This window comes from Crinia signifera, chromosome 6, assembly GCF_055691185.1.
Source record: "Crinia signifera chromosome 6, ASM5569118v1, whole genome shotgun sequence".
Taxonomy (NCBI): Eukaryota; Metazoa; Chordata; class Amphibia; order Anura; family Myobatrachidae; genus Crinia; species Crinia signifera.
The window spans coordinates 221,310,493-221,326,918 of record NC_139222.1 but is presented as its reverse complement, the minus strand read 5'-3'; the positions used below and the strand labels follow the sequence as shown (position 1 = coordinate 221,326,918).

The 16,426-nt window shown below is 43.3% G+C and overlaps 1 protein-coding gene across 34 annotated transcripts in view; it reads right to left on the bottom strand.

Annotated features, from left to right (window-relative positions):
• SORBS1 (sorbin and SH3 domain containing 1) overlaps positions 1 to 16,426 on the bottom strand; it is a 316,704-nt gene that overhangs the window by 279,132 nt on the left and 21,146 nt on the right. The window lies entirely within an intron of this gene.

Sequence of the window (16,426 nt, the reverse complement as noted above, 5' to 3'; positions counted from 1 at the left end):
CTTCTCATCCGAATGAATCAATCCAGTTTTTCTTCCGAATGGCATTCATCATTGCTTACATGACACCAGTTTTTCTTCCGAATGGCATTCATCATTGCTTACATGACACCAGCCTAAGTACACCGCTACTGTATACACACACGACAGCGTAACACACAGCCGTACTGGTGCATCAATATTATCTGTTCTTCTTTGTTTATTCATTCTGTTCAAGTCCCTTGAAGATACACAGTGATGTCTTATAAATATATAATATTATTTACACAATTCAGCAAAAGCAGATCAATACAGCTGCACTAACAGACACATTTCCTGTGCTGAAATCTCAAAGTCTTTCATTTTGGCACTTACTGCATTTCTTTATATGGTTAGAGGATAGACTGCATTTCTTTATATGGTTAGAGGATAGACAAGAGCTCACTGATCTAATCGGCAATAGTGTCATTTACTAGCATTACATTTAGGTGCAAACATAGGTGCTGATTTATGTTTTTGCTGGTGGGTGCTCAAGCCAAAAATATAGAGTGGCTTCATGGGGAAGGGGTGTGGCCACAAAATAATACCAATTTATATTATGGAGCAATATTCAAATTACGGCAACAGAGTTCCACATACATAAATGCCCCCACAGTGCAGGTACATAAATGCCCCCACAGTGCAGGTACTCCGCGGACAGAATACACTCTTCCCGGCATACTGTTTCCCAGGTATTGGGTCCGGTAATGTGGGTGCTGCAGCTGCAAATTAGCAAGTTAATATGGCGGCCTAGCAGCGGGACACGGGCCCGTGGGTGCTCATCAATTTCCGTGGGTGCTCGGGCCCTTGAGCACCCACAGAATCGGCACCTATGGGTGCAAACACTGCACTATACAGCATTCAGTATGCCGTCACTGAGTAGGCAGTCGAGTGAATAGGTCTAGTGTTCATTCTAGCACCCGCCATATTTGAATCCCATGCAGTTCCTCTTCCCTGCCTGGTGGTGTCGCTGTCGGCTTTAGTGCTTCTAGCACAGTGTGGTCAGTATATCAGCACTGATATGCAAACCAAACTTGTGCTAGAAACACCACAGCAGACAGCAACACACCAGGCAGGGAAGAGGAACTGCACAGGTTTTCAAATATGGCGGGTGCTAGAATGAACACTACAGGTCGACACCTTAAAATGGTTGACACACCCAAGGTTGACACTGAGAAAAGGTTGACACAACCTTATGGTTTTTCACACTTTACTATCCAAGTGGGCATAGAGTGGGAATATAACCGTGCCCTTAGTATGGTGAGTGCAGCGCGGTGAAGCGGTACACTTATACAGTGTCCATGTCGACACAGACAACAAAAAACATGAAAACCGCATGTCGACCATGAGCTTGTGTCGAACGTTTCTCAATGTTGGCCTTGGGTATGATGACAATTTCAAGGTGTCAACCTAGTCACTGTCGACAATTAGTGGTCAACCAAGTGACTGTCAACCTAGACAATGTCTACCATTTATACAGTGACCACAGCATGGACCCCCGGCTTGCTTGCTTGCTTGATTGGGTGGAGGTGGTAGTAGTTTATCTAGAAATACTTGTGTCAATCACCTGCTATCGCTCAGTCTCCCCAACCTCAGGCCTCTGTGGGTTAAAGATATCCTAATCTACACTATAGGCAGATTCCTACAGTATTCTGTCCTGGACTCCATCATATTTCCTTGGATCTCAATCTAGACCACTGCATGGTCACTGGTTGCTGTTCAAACATACAGAAAAAAAGAGTGTAGCAGTGAACCAATGGAGAGGTTATATCGTATGCAAAAGGATTGCATACGGTGTATAGAATGCACTCCTGCTGCCTGGGAAATCTCTTTTTTTGTAGATGTATTCAGTTTTCAACGGTACAAAAAGCTTTAATACAGCAATTAAAAATGTAATATTCCTTGATAGAGGAGTTTCTGGTCTGCATAGGTTTCTTCAAGTGCCTTGAGTTCGGGTGGGGAAAGAGTGCTATATAATAAAATATAATTATTATTATAACGGTGTCAGGGGGGACAAATTAAATAAAATTTGCCAGTTTCCTCGATAATATGGTCATATTCAATCCAACTGTAGAAACACCCGATAGGGTGAGAAGACGACACGGCACGGCAAGACTATGGAATAGACAGCAAGAAGTATTTTTGCTCATTGATCTAACACATGCTAAGGTCTTGTCACACTAGCACTGCTGCTGGGTTCTCTTTGTTTTCTGCAACGCTTAGAAACAAAATGAGCACTGGGTTCCTGTGATATATTCAGTATTTGGAACAACAAAAAAGGAAAGAACCAGTGTGCCTTTACCCTTAATTTGGCAATAACAAAAAGAAAAACCTTCTCAGAAGATAAATGAAGAATATACAAGGTCATGCTATAATATTCATGAACCAAATCAAATGAAATACAGATGTTGTTTAATTACTGTATTAGTCATAAATTAATTTTCTACAGCGACCCATGTAAAGAACAAACAGAAACAGTATATAGAGATATAGGATTTCAGATCTAGAAGCAAGTAGCAATGATCACATAGGCAAGCACGGGGCCCGTAAAACCCCCCTATTCTTCAAATCATGATCACAATTAACTATATTGTATAATATGATTTTACTACAGCTGGGGCCACAGCATGCACTATAAGGGGGTAGAACGGAGCTACTGAACATACCCAGTTTTTCCTATGAAGTCTGTTGTGTATGTGGAACTAAGAACTCCACTAGCACATCAATCCATAATTCCCCATACCACAATCTAAAACTAGGCATTCTGCATAGGTAGCAATGAAAAAAAAAAAAAAAAAAAAAAAAGGTACTCTTTACTTAGCACGGCGCCCATCGCGGGCATTGAATGCACTAAAAAAAATCGGGTGCGACGCGACCGACGAGATGCCCGCGATTTCCCATAGGGAACAATGTTAAATGTCTCAATTGACCCGATATTCCTGTTCAATGCCTCAATTGACCAGATTTTTCCATAGGAAACAATGTTAAATGGCCCACAGAGGCCAAATAGGCACCCTGAAGTGTGAAATGGCCCCCACAATTGTTAACGCCACCCCACGATCAACGTGAACCCGAAGCGTGGCGAGCGCAGCGAGCCCGCGAGGGGCGGCGGTACGCGTCCTACGACCTTTTCATACCCCCACTATCCACGTCGGCGTGGAGTTGAGAATAGAATAGTGTGGCGAGTGCAGCGAGCCCGAAGCGTGGCGAGCGCAGCGAGGGGACGCGGATACCGGTGAAGCCCGCGAAGGGACGCGTTTACCTATGAAGGTATCCGCGTCCCCTCGCTGCGCTCGCCACACTATTCTATTCTCAACTCCACGACGTGGATAGTGGGGGTATGAAAAGGTCGTAGGACGCGTACAGCCGCCCCTCGCAGGCTCGCTGCGCTCGCCACGCTTCGGGTTCACGTTGATCGTGGGGTGGCGTTAACAATTGTGGGGGCCATTTCACACTTCAGGGTGGCTATTTGGCCTCTGTGGGCCATTTAACATTGTTTCCTATGGAAAAATCGGGTCAATTGAGGCATTGAACAGGAATATCGGGTCAATTGAGACATTTAACATTGTTCCCTATGGGAAATCGCGGGCATCGCGTCGGTCGCGTCGCACCCGATTTTTAGTGCATTCAATGCCCGCAATTTTTTTACCTGCGATGCCCACGATCAAAATTGTGGGCGCCGTGCTAGGTAAAGAGTACCAAAAAAAAAAAGTAATTTTGTATTGAGAAAAAATTTCCGCACGGCAAAAGGAGGCAAAAATGTAGGGTCTGTTTCTGAGTCAGATGCTGCAGCAATGTTGGAGTTTTTGTTCTGCACATGTATGTATGTCATACTGCGCACGTGTCCAGAGTTTGTGTACACAGATTTGTGGTTGCAATTAAGAGGCAGGGGAGATGAACTGTCTGAGAAAGGTTTTGAAAATATATTGAGCAATAAGGGCAGTGGGAGAGAGGAGGCTGAAAGGATACATGGAGATGGTATGTCTAATGGGTGTGTTAGGACAGGGGCGCAAGCGTGTTATGGATAGTAGTGATGTACAGAGATACAGATTTGTTCCCACACAAGTGGTGTGCAAGAAGTTCCCGGATGCACAAAGTGTATATTTACGAAAAACTGAACTATACAGTTTTTCAAACTATTTGCCGGAGGAGTCTTTGCAGTCACATGGGCTCCAATCGCTTGGCGCAGCAGCTTAACCAGTAAGCAGCAAGTACAGTATGTCCTTTACATGACTGATGAAGGTCTCCACTGCAGCTTCTTGCAACTCGAAATGATCCCACACATCTTGCACTCGGTTTGTGGGAACACAAAGAAGAAGTCACAGAGGTGTCCATCTCCTTCTCTAACTAGGTCATGGTCACCCTGGCATCCACCTGAAATATGGCTTGCAGAAATGTTGTCCTTGGTCCGGACCAGTGCGGCTTACAGTATATACGGTTCTATGCTTAGACATTTCACAAGAACGTCAGTCAGAGAATACACAGCTAGACAGATTGTGTCTACTCTTCCTATCTGAAACCTTATTGCGCACACCTCGTAGGAGGTCATAGTCAGATGGAAAATATGAATATCCCGGTGCAGTCAGTCAGTCATAGTCTTTAAAAAATAAATAAAAAAAAATCAGTTAGTAATGGTGTGTCACATGACATGCTGCCATTTTGTCTTATTTCAGTAATGGTTACAGACACTGATTGTGACTACTGATTATCTATTGCTGTTTTCTGAGAACAAGGGTAAGAAACTTAGTAGTATATAACACAAGTTGAGGACATGTACTGTAAGAAACTATATGTTAATAATCAGTATTTCATGTGGTTTTATGTTAGTGAAAGAGTTACATTTGACACATATTAAGTGTTACATCCGTTACGTTGGTTTTTTTTGTATTTTTTTGCCATATTTTGGTTAAAAAGATGAGTAAATGCATGATATTTACCAGATCTCTAATGGTTTATGAGAGGATTAAAAATTCCTTTGACATTTGTTCACAACTTATTACCTTTGGCAGTTCTGTACTATAACCCATGTAACATGCTTAACGTAACGGATGGAACATAGTTTGTTACATTAACAATATATGCCCGTTAGCTGTTATTACAAGTTAACTGGCTTATCCCAGATGGACAATATGCAAAAGAGAATACAAAGAAGGAAGCTATGACACCTGCAGAAAGAATGAGAAAATACAGACCCAGACACAGAAAGGCTGCAGAAATAAAGAACAAAAATGCGGAAGACCTGAAAAAAAAGGAGGTCAGAAAGCAAACAGAAGCAGTCAAATCAAGAAACAGAATGACAGAAATGTGAAAACGCAAAAGAGAAGGTGTTAATCATCAGACATTAATTGACAAGAGTCCCTCAAAATCACTTGTGTCACCACAACCCTTTCATTATTAGCGGTTTAACAAAATCAGTAAAGGCTCACAAACAGTACATGTGATGGACACCCTGCAGGTGTCATAGCTTCCTTCTGTGTATTTCTCTCTTACATATTAAAACCACATGAAATACTGATTATCAACATATAATTTCTGACAGTACATGTCCTCAACTTGTGTTATATACTACAATAATCCAAGTATACCCTTGTTTTCAGAAAACCACAATAGATAGTCAGTGGTCACAATCAGTGTCTGCCTGATAACCATTACTGAAATAAGACAAAATGGCAGCATGTCACATGACACATTGTTACCAACCGATTTTTTTAAATTACTATAGACTAGAACTATAGACTAGGGTATGCAATCCAAGATCACAACTCTCGATCCCTCCCAACCGCCGTGATCCTGTCCCGAGCCTTGAGATAAATGCTGTTATAAACCATCATCTTCCATCTACCAAGTGACAAGTCCATTCTCCCATTGATGATCCTCCAAAATTATTCTGGACCAAAGAATATCTGGGATACAGCTTGCTCCCTAATTATCCAGCAACTAATAAGAGGACATTCGTTTTTGGGATATCCTGAGTCCTTGAAATTATAGGACAACCCAAGGACACAAAGTCACAGACCCTGGCTTCTAATCGACCAGACAGATTTGGGATGGTAATATACAGCTATACTCATATTATCACATCAGCTTAACAGCTATCAAAATCTATCTAAATATCCCCTGGGATAATTGTTCTAATTGTGCACTATGGACTTTTAGGTTCTAGAGCGACTCATTGCAGTATTTTAATTGTTTTATAATATTGTTTTATTGTTATTAATAAATTGTATACTTTTTGAGAACCGTGTATTGGTAGATTTGATTACAGCCAGCGCTGGCACACCTTCTTTATTAGGATTCAATGTCCCGCCTGCAAATCGGCGAAAGGGGGCATGGCCGCAAAAATGGCTGTGATGTCGATCTAGGTTCGGAATCACGACAATCCATGGCCGATATTGGCAGAACATGCCTTAAAGTCAGGCTCATTCTGCCATGAACCCTCTTCAATGCGGTCGGTAAAGACAGCATTGAATAGGGCACCTCCGCTAATTCTCGTCGGAAACAGCGGCGGACGATTGAATACCCCCCTATGACTGATGGACTGGGAAATTCATATTTTGAATAGCCCCATTTTTTTTTTCATGACCCATGTCAACATTTTTTGTGGGACGGTCTCTGATATAAATGAGAATGGAGAGTTTTGTGTTTGGGTGATGCATCCAGCCAGAGGTGGGTGGTTATGGCCAAAACAAGATGATGAGATATGGTACCCATCTGCAAACATTGTTAGAAAGGTAAATGACCCTGTACCAGTTAATGCAAGGGGGCCTTTATTCATTTCCTGATTCATGTATTTGATGGTTACATCCATGAAGATTTTCTGGTTACGGGCGGGATGTACTAAAGGGAAAATGCAGTAAAACCCCCGTTTTACCGCATTTTCCTATGTACTATCACCGGTTCGCCCCGTTTTCGCAGGCCAGGGTATCGCCACCCAGAGGCTTCTTTCGCCGCCCGACGTACGCCGTCCGCGCGCCGCCCCCCCCTCCCGTCCTCCTTTAACCTCTTCCTCCCCCTAGTGTGACAGCCGGGAGGACATCCGGCTTCAGTGGGGAGGAGGAGATGCAGGGGGACGCTGGCAGCCGCCGGGAGGTGACGGAGACCCCCGCAGCCCACATCACAGGTATCGCGGGGGTCTCCGTTACCGCAGCCCGATGCTGGCCGCATATGTTAGTACATATGCGGTAGCATCGCGGCGGCTGCCGTGCGAAGGGCGGGGATGTATGTTGATACATCCCGCCCTACATCTGTTATTCATACATTCCTTTAAATATTGTCAAGGTAATAAGAAAAACTTTCCTGAAAATTTTACTAAAACAAACAATCTGTGTGGTGTATGCTTTATTGTTAAAGAGCATGGAATAAACATTTGTTGTAGTTTCAGAGAAATCAGACACGTATTTTATTTCAGAAATTACCATGTCCTATCCTGGTTACATCCATTATATTTAAACAATGAATTGATTTATAGCAGACAACAATGGTGAGGCTTGTTCACACTTCATATATTTATTCACCAGTGGTAGATACAATTGTGGTAAAATTGGCTCCTTTGTGTGCATTTTAAATTTGTAGCCATCTAGAGGTTTACCACAAATATTGTATCTGAGAGTTACATCCGTTATGATGGAATTGCCCTTAAACAAAACCATTCAAAAGAATCAGCGGGTGTCTATTCTTTTGAATGATATTTTAAATCTCCTGCCCACCGCTCGCTGCCAACCTTCTGCCACATGGAAGTCGGACCAGCGCTGGGATACACCTATGGACGGAATCGGACGCGATACACTACGAGTACTAAAAAGAACCTGCGATGTGCCGCTGATTAATCTTATGTTCTGCAGGTCCAACCTTTGACTCCGATCCGATGTATGATATACATAAGATTTGGGCCCGATTTCATCCGTTTCTGGTGCTTCAGGCTGAGAAATTGGGTGAAATCGGGCCCAAATTGCAAAGTGTTAGGGGGGGCCTTAAAGATGCACCAAGGGATATGTCAGCATCTACCTATGCTGTTTGTTCCAGACCTTGTACATTAGCATCTATGGCTGGAAAGTCTCTGTAGTGGCATTTGCATAAGGTTGAAGATGTATGACCGGACACAGATGCATCTGCATCACACTCAGAATCAGTTCATCATTTTTAAAAAGTAGGGTAAATACTGTCTGCGTTTTCATGTAGCCTACAAAGTTACTTACAAAGCTTTTTTACTTTGCTTCCACCTCAGAATCAGCTCCATAGGCTACATGATCACTGGATAGATCTGCAGTTACAGCAAGGAACTCTGATAATTGTTAAATGTGTTCAGTAGATCTTTGATATTCTCAAAAAAAAAAAAAAACTTCTTAAAGGATCCCATTTTTTTCCCTTTAATTTAACACTAATGGTGGGTACACATGGTGAGATTTCCACAATTTTTCTATTCGATCTTGCTTATAGAAGCGAAATCGAATGGGCATAAAATGTTTTATCCACATTCGATCCTGATCTGCATTCACGTTAGGGAAAAAAAAAAACCCGAAAAGAATAAAAATAGTCTAGAAAGTAGAATTTGAATCGAATGCCAGATCGAACTGTGTGAACCCACTATAAGAAAACTGGCAAGAGTGGGCAAGTACAAGTCTCAGTAGCATGAGTAGGTTATACATGCTCTCTAGTATTTGACAGGTCTATTCTCCATATCCCAGTCAGAGATAATTATGCTGCAATATACACCACATGACATTTTGATTCACCGCCTGCCCCACCGTGGACCCTATTCAACGACCTCAGGGGCTCGCTGCCCCTGACAGCGAAAGTCACCAAAAAACAGAAACACGGCGGTGGCGGCAGGCATGATGGCGAACCCACCAGTGTGATGCAAGGCAGTAGGGGGGCAGGGCAGCCACAGTAGAGGGACGGAGGGCTGTAGGGACCCCCTGCCCGCTAGTGGGTGGCATGCAGCGGGATTTGGCAGCTCAGGGTCAGGTCGGTAGCGCTGGTGGGCAGGGGGTCCCTGCGGCATATGTGAGATCAGCGACGGGGTCCGTGCAGCGGAGAGGAACTACTAGTTCCCAACTGCCACAGGGACCCCACTGCTGACTTCACATATGCCGCAGGGATCCCCTGCCTGCCAGCGCTACCCAACCCTGCGCTGCCAGACCCTGCTGCATGCCACCCACCAGCGGGCAGGGGGTCCCTGCAGCTCTTATGTGAGATCAGGGACGCCCCCCCCCCCTGCAAATGTAATCAGCAGTGTAATGGAAGTGTAATGTAATTAGCAGCGCCCCTTTCCCAGCATATGTAAGGGAATGAAAAAAATATCAAAATATATTAAAGTGGTGCTTGTAAAGAAATGTAATTAGCAAGATACTTCAAGTAATAAAAAACTGATTTTAGACACCAAAAAAATTAAAAGAAAACATTTATTTGCAAGGATCTGTATACAAACAAAACACACTACAGCCGACCAACCAGATCATTTCCCAATATCTGAGGTCAACAATCTACCCGGTAGATGAAAAGCATAATGCACAATGCACTGCCAGTATTCTCTGAGGTTTCAGCCCATACATGTCCTTTCATCAAGACATAAACTGGAGAAACAAATTTGCAGGGTCACATAAGAATAACTGCTCGCCTACACTTGGTTACAGAGTGCTCTTATGCTTATACAGTACAAAATACATACAAGTGGTGGGAACAACCATTAAAGAGAATGGAATTATGTACACCACATCATTACTCAGAAGAAAGGCATTAGATGGGTGAAGCCATAACCACACTCCATACACTTCTAGGGAAGGTCAGGAGAATACACCCTCATTAACTCATCCTCTGTATACTAGTAAAATTACATATCAGAAACAATAAATTAATAGATCTGCCTTTATAATAATTGTCTAAAGTGACTTTATTACAGTTCCCAAATAGGACGTAAAATGTCGGGAGAAATCCTGATGGCAATGTGGCACCTTCTTACATCAAATATATGCCCAGAATGCATTGCAACAATGAATTGGATCAAAGATATATAGTATAAGCACAAAACAGGTTTGTGATTCAACAGTTAAGCATATCAAATAAATAATACAAATGAAAAATGAAGTATCTCTGGGTACCCTCAATAGATTCTGAAGGAACAGCAGGGTTCTGAGAAGCTTGTGGCAAAAACCGGACCATACATGGAATAAAAGTACTTCAATGCAGCTCGGTGCCAAGTTGTGCACTGGAATGACATTCTTTTTATATAAACAGTCAGAAGCAATGTACAACATAGCAGATCATTCTTTATACAACTACAAGAAGTAAAAGGGGGATTAATTCCATGCTGAATCACAGAGCTCAAACTGCTTCTGCATAAAAGGAAATGTATTTAATATAACATAACCTACAGATTTATCTACTCGGCATCAAACATTCACAACCTGTTTTACATTCCAAGAAAACAAAGGAGAACTGTTTGAGACAGAATGTCTGCTACCTACTCACAGTGACATAACAACAGTTTCTCAAGTAGAGGTTTCATGCAATGGCCTTTACAGAGCACAACTAGGCACATAAACAGGGCAGCGCTCTTCATGGGAGCAGTAAAAGGGGCGCAACCAGAAAAATCTACAAATTAAAAAAAAATAAAAAATGTTGGGTTTCGTGTCCTGTGCATACAGTACATATTAGAATGAAGAAGAGAAGGGAGATTGATGAGCCCATACATTTATAGCACTACCTAATGGTAACACAATCTTTAAGCAGGAAGCCACTCTGCCCATCTTAAGTACTAGGTGATATGACCATGGTCCCATTTTCCCACACAAATCAAATAATCAGATGTGAGAATGATGGAGTAGGATGGCAAAAATGTTAAGGTATGGGAGGAGATAAACAGATGGGAGATGCAAGGTTGTCGCTGACAGTGGTTATAAAGGCTTGTGGTTGCTTTTAGCATTTGTCTACAGCAATTGCCTAACCTATACAGTACAATTTATCCAGGTAGGTTGTTAATATTAAAAACACAAGTTGTGCTAACCATATCATGACTTATATCAGTACATAGGGGTCCATTTACCAAGCCTTGAAGAGAGATAAAGTACCAAAACATCCAGCTCCAGTGATTTTCCCAGACACAGCCTGTAACATGACAGTTAAGAGCCGATTGGTTGGTACTTTATCTTCCTCCACTTTCTCTCGCTCTCCAAGCCTTAAGGTGCCCATACACGGTTTGGCCCGTTTTCATTTGATTCCGATCGATCGGGCCAATACAGTATATCAGATAAAAAATGGCCAAATCTGACCCATCTCACATCCGATCCAATGCGCATTCCAGTGCGCATCACATCGGATCCTGTAAATCATACGTGCAGCACGTATAATCTATCAGAATCAAATGCATTAGTGTACATCGCAGGTGATCAGGGCTTAAGGTGTGTGCCTATAGTCTGCAAAGCGGGGAAGCGCCAGGCACAAGAGGCACTCTCCCCACTCTGCATCCTTTGCTGCTGGCTGCTGTGTCCGCCATGTCAGTTTGACAGACAGCAGCGTCGACAGCGCTATGTGCTTCAGAGACCGCAAATCCTCCCCCTGTCACTGGCAGCTAGAAAGAGAGAGAGAGAGAGAGAGAGGCATCGGTAGCGGCAGACGGGCAGGAGATTTTCAAACTACCATTTAAATGAGTGGTCAGTGATTGGCTGAGAGCTCCGGCAGCCCATTCATTTGATTGGGAGTTTTGAAATCTCCTGCCCGCTTACAGCTACCGCAACCAGTTCCCCACCGGCATCTCCCCGGGAGTCCTTTACATATGATAAATCGCATGCAATTTACAGCATCTAAATAAATGGCACATCAAGTGCAAATCAAATGTAGCCCTCCCAGGAATCTGCCGGGGAAATTGAAGAGCAATCAGGTCCAACTTGTGCCTTCGACAAGTCGGACCGGTGTATGAAGGGCTTTAGTAAATAGACCCCATACTTTGCTGTTGAATTATAATAAAGTGTAGTCATAGTAAGAATCATCATTTACGCTGAATGTCAGATGCAGCTTTTACTTAATGTACTTGATTCTGTGCCATAACAGGGTGCCCTGTTTGTCCCCGCTGCATGAATGTATGATGGCATGATGTTTTGCAAGGGGGGGGGGGGGGGGGGGCTGGGGGTTGCATGGCTGACAGAATTGGGAAGTATGGCAAGCTCTGGGTGGCTATGCTGGTTCCAGGCAGCACCTTTTCTTTTATAATAAGACTTCCCCAACCCCTTTTTTTAATATACAGTACTAGACATATTCTTCCTGGTCTTAGTATAAACATGAAGACAACAAAACAAAACCACTCCTGCCCGTGATCATATAAACACTTTGTTTCCTAATATTTCTAGTCCGACAACAAGAATTTCTGGTATGTCTGGACTAAATTTAAACACACCATCACAGTGAGGATTGCGACAGGTCTTTTCCTTTTGGCCTACCCATACGACATGAAATAAAAATGTAGTGCGAACACTACCACCTGCTCACTACAAACGTCTGCTGCTAAATGATCAAATCCAGGATTAAGCTGGACTCCCCCTCACTGCCAGGCAATCACAAGCATCTGCCAAATCATCTGTGATTGGCTGGCACGCAATGGACTGCTGTGGTTCCTATGGAGCAGGTGGCCATGTGGCCAATCTTATTATCTCAAACTGGGTGCTAGATTTCATCTCTCAAGGAGAAAGGGACCACAAACTGAATATATCAGGGTTCCATAATCCTAACACAATGAGCATGTGCTACATATGGTACATCGCATTTATCTGACATGTGCAGATCAATTCTCTGAAAATGCCATGTGTAGCACAAGGTACAAGGCCTCAAAAGTGTGGTCCCCAAAACAACATATTTTATTATTTGCTGTAGATTTGACTTTTCAAGTCTATACTATATAACATCTCCATACAAAGTCTGCTGCTATTTTTGCCACACTAACAAGATTGCTATAAAGGAAAATAGTCTTGAGAGGGTGAATGTAAGATTTATTCAGAGAAATATTTCATTAGGAGTCAGTGAAGCACATAGGTAAGGTTCAATACCCATGCCACTCGGAGATAAATATATTTTGCCAATAATGGTTCATGAGAAACAATAACTTTGCCCATTTGAGCCTCAGCGGCAGGGCTTTTGTACATCGGAAATACGGAAAAACCCTTTTACCGCATTTCAGCCTTAGTACATCCAGCACTTTATGTTGTTAAGTGAATCACCCAGAAATTGCAGCCTCCACATATCATCCCTTAGACATCGATAGTATGTATTAAATGACCAATCATCTTGTACGGTCTATGCTTATCAACCCTTATATGCGGCAACTCCAGCTTACTTATATCTTAGGCAAATCTTCAATGAGTACGGCTTTGCCTGAGGAAGCAGAGATCTGCAATTCAGATTGCAGCTACTGGGCAGGATGAATTAAAGAAAACTGCGGTAAGAACCTAGGTTTTCGGGGGTCTTAACCGCATTTTTTTTTTTTTATGTATTAATAGCTGGCTGACGAATTTTCGCTGCGGAGGGTAATGCCAGCTTTTTATGGTATTACTCTATAGAAACCTATAGGCTGCTTTCCGCATACCTCCGACCCCCTCACCTCCCATCTGGGTAGCCTCCTGGTGTGCTCTCAGGACCCAGTGACCTCTTCCTCCCTAGCAACACTAATTTCACCTTCCGGATGCAGGTAGGAGGAGTCCTGGAGTCATTGCAGCAGGAGGCTCCTGAGCATAGGAGGTGAGGGAGACCCACGAGGACCCGCTCACCTGGCGTATGCAACTTCGCATAGGGCAGCTCTTGACAGACAAATCACAATCTATTGCCTCAAGATGACCACTTTCATCTTGCAACCAACAGAATTACTGCAATAATTCCATTCTCCAGCTGTTCTGGGTACAAGAGTCCAGCATCCTTCCAGTTCCTCTCTGCCAGCTACCGAAGCAGAGGTCTGGTCCGTGACCAGTGGGGTACCAACCGATGCCAATCAAGGGTGTGCAGCAGCGTGTCGATGCACACACTCCACCAGGTAGTACTCAGGTGCCAGCGTTTGGGCCTGAGGAGGTAACTGTGGCTCCAGGCGTCACCTAAGTAGAAGCCTGGTGGTGGCAGCGATATCCCCTCCCACTGAGCAGTGGGCGGAGTCAGTAACAGGTGGTTACTTTTGGTAACTGGGAATACCCTATTGGCCAGGTCCCGTGAGACCAGGAACCGCTATCTGTGGACCCGAAGGGTGTAGCCAGGAGCGTAAGGGCAGGCGTCCGCTCACAGAAGGAATTTGCCTTTGCAAGTGAACCAGAATAAAGGGCGACAATGCGTTACCAGAGGTCTCACCTCTCTGCCACAGAGTATATGCCATACCTAGGTCCACTGCTGGTGGCTACTGGTCTTCTCTCCAGACTGCCCGGGGGTTGTGTGAAGACTGGTGAGCGTACAGTGGAGCAGAATTATAGCCTGCCCATTACAGATAGATATGTAATATTTTACACAGAAAGAGCAGCACTCCTCAATCAAATAATCCAAGCGCGCTAACAAAACAGTTTAGAATGTCGACCATTAAGGCTGCCGGAGAGTGCGTTATTGTGAGAGTGCGTTATTGTGAGAGTGCCGCCACCATTGCACCGTATATTAGATATATCGCTGCTCCTCACCTGGTGCATTTTGTGGCATACAGCTACACAAGCACTTGCTCAGTATGACAGAGCACCTCCTGCTGCCAGAAACTCGGTAGCTCCTGTGGGATTAGCGACTGCCCCCTCTATAATAAAGCCCTGGTGTTCATCATGTTGACAAGCTTATAAACTAAAAGTAAAGATAAGTAACAGGTGAATATTCAAAATTGCTAATGAGAAGCACAGCTCTGCTTAAGGAGAGATAAAGCATAAGAAAACTACTTATCACATGTTCCAACAGCTTTGTATGTGACATCACACTGAACACTGACTGGTCACATTCCTTTAAGGGAAAATACAACTGATCCCTTTTTATGCTCACAAACCATAGACAATACATGCAGCTGGTGCCTGTTAAGTAATTGGCTTCATTCAAAAGATAAATAGTTATATTTGACACATTGCTCTATCAGCAAATGACGGATATTATTTAAAGAATTGGGCCCACCAACTCAGTAACACACTATGGGCCTTATTCTGGTTCACTCTCAGAGGCAAATTCCTTCTCAAGTGGGCAAAACCATGTGCACTGCAGGTGGGGCAAATAGAACATGTGCAGAGAGAATTAGATTTGGGCAGGGTTTTTCTTCAAAGTGAGATCTATATTGCAGTGTAGAAATAAAGTAGTCAGTATTTTCCCTGCACAGAACCAAAATAACTCATCCAAATCTGCACGTTACATCATCCCCCAACCCCCCCCCCCCCCACCCCTTGAGGGCCGGGGGACCATCGGAGCACCACCAGTGGACCAGGTAGGTATGTTAAAAAAAATATTCCAAAAAACTGAAAAATCCCTTATCCGAAATGCTTGTGGTCCTGAGCATTTCGGATAAGGGATACTCAACCTGAATCCTTTTATTATATCAATTGATCAGCGGCTTGTGCCACTAGTAGCATTGTGATGTGACAAGGTGCGTACACACGTACAGATTTTTCTGTCTGATCTATCTAGTGGGAACAAAACCTGGAATTGTATGGGAGCAAAACATTGTTCCCAAATGCTTGAAAACAGACAGTGATCAGTCAGCCAAATTGTTTAAATCATTCTGATTTAACAACACATTTATCATAGCATATATTTTTTTCTGTTTTCCTGCATTTGGGTGGACATTTTTGACATACATATCCAGGTTTTTGTTCCCACCAGATAGATCAGACAGAAAAATCTGTACGTGTGTAGATGCATTTTTCAGCAAAAAAAAAAAAGGTGCCTGCTACTACCACACCAATTGCTGCTGTAATGCATTTTTCAGCAAAAAAAGGTGCCGGCTACTACCATGGTTACCAATTGTATTTATTTATTTATTTATTTACAGGTTCTTATATAGCGCAGCAGATTCCGTTGCGCTTTACAATAGTAGACAGTGATAAAACAAACTGGGTAACAACATACAGACTTGGAGGTAGGAGGGCCCTGCTGCAAGCTTACAATCTATAGGGATATAGGGGGAAACACAAGGACAGGCACCAGTAATACCATAGCAGTCCCACCAAGTTACAAGTCCAGAAGGGTAGCTATATAATACATAAGTGCCTCAGAGGGTTATGCATGTAGAACTTAAACATTATAGGCTTGCCTGAAGAGATGAGTTTTCAGGGAACGCTTGAATGTTTGGAGGCTATTGGATGAATTGTATGAGCGGACATGCTACTAAAAAACCTCCTGGCTGGTATTGGTGAAGTTTGAAGACACTGGGCTCAAACCAGAACAGAGCAGGACCGTGTTTATCGCATTCCTATTATACCCCGTTCTCATT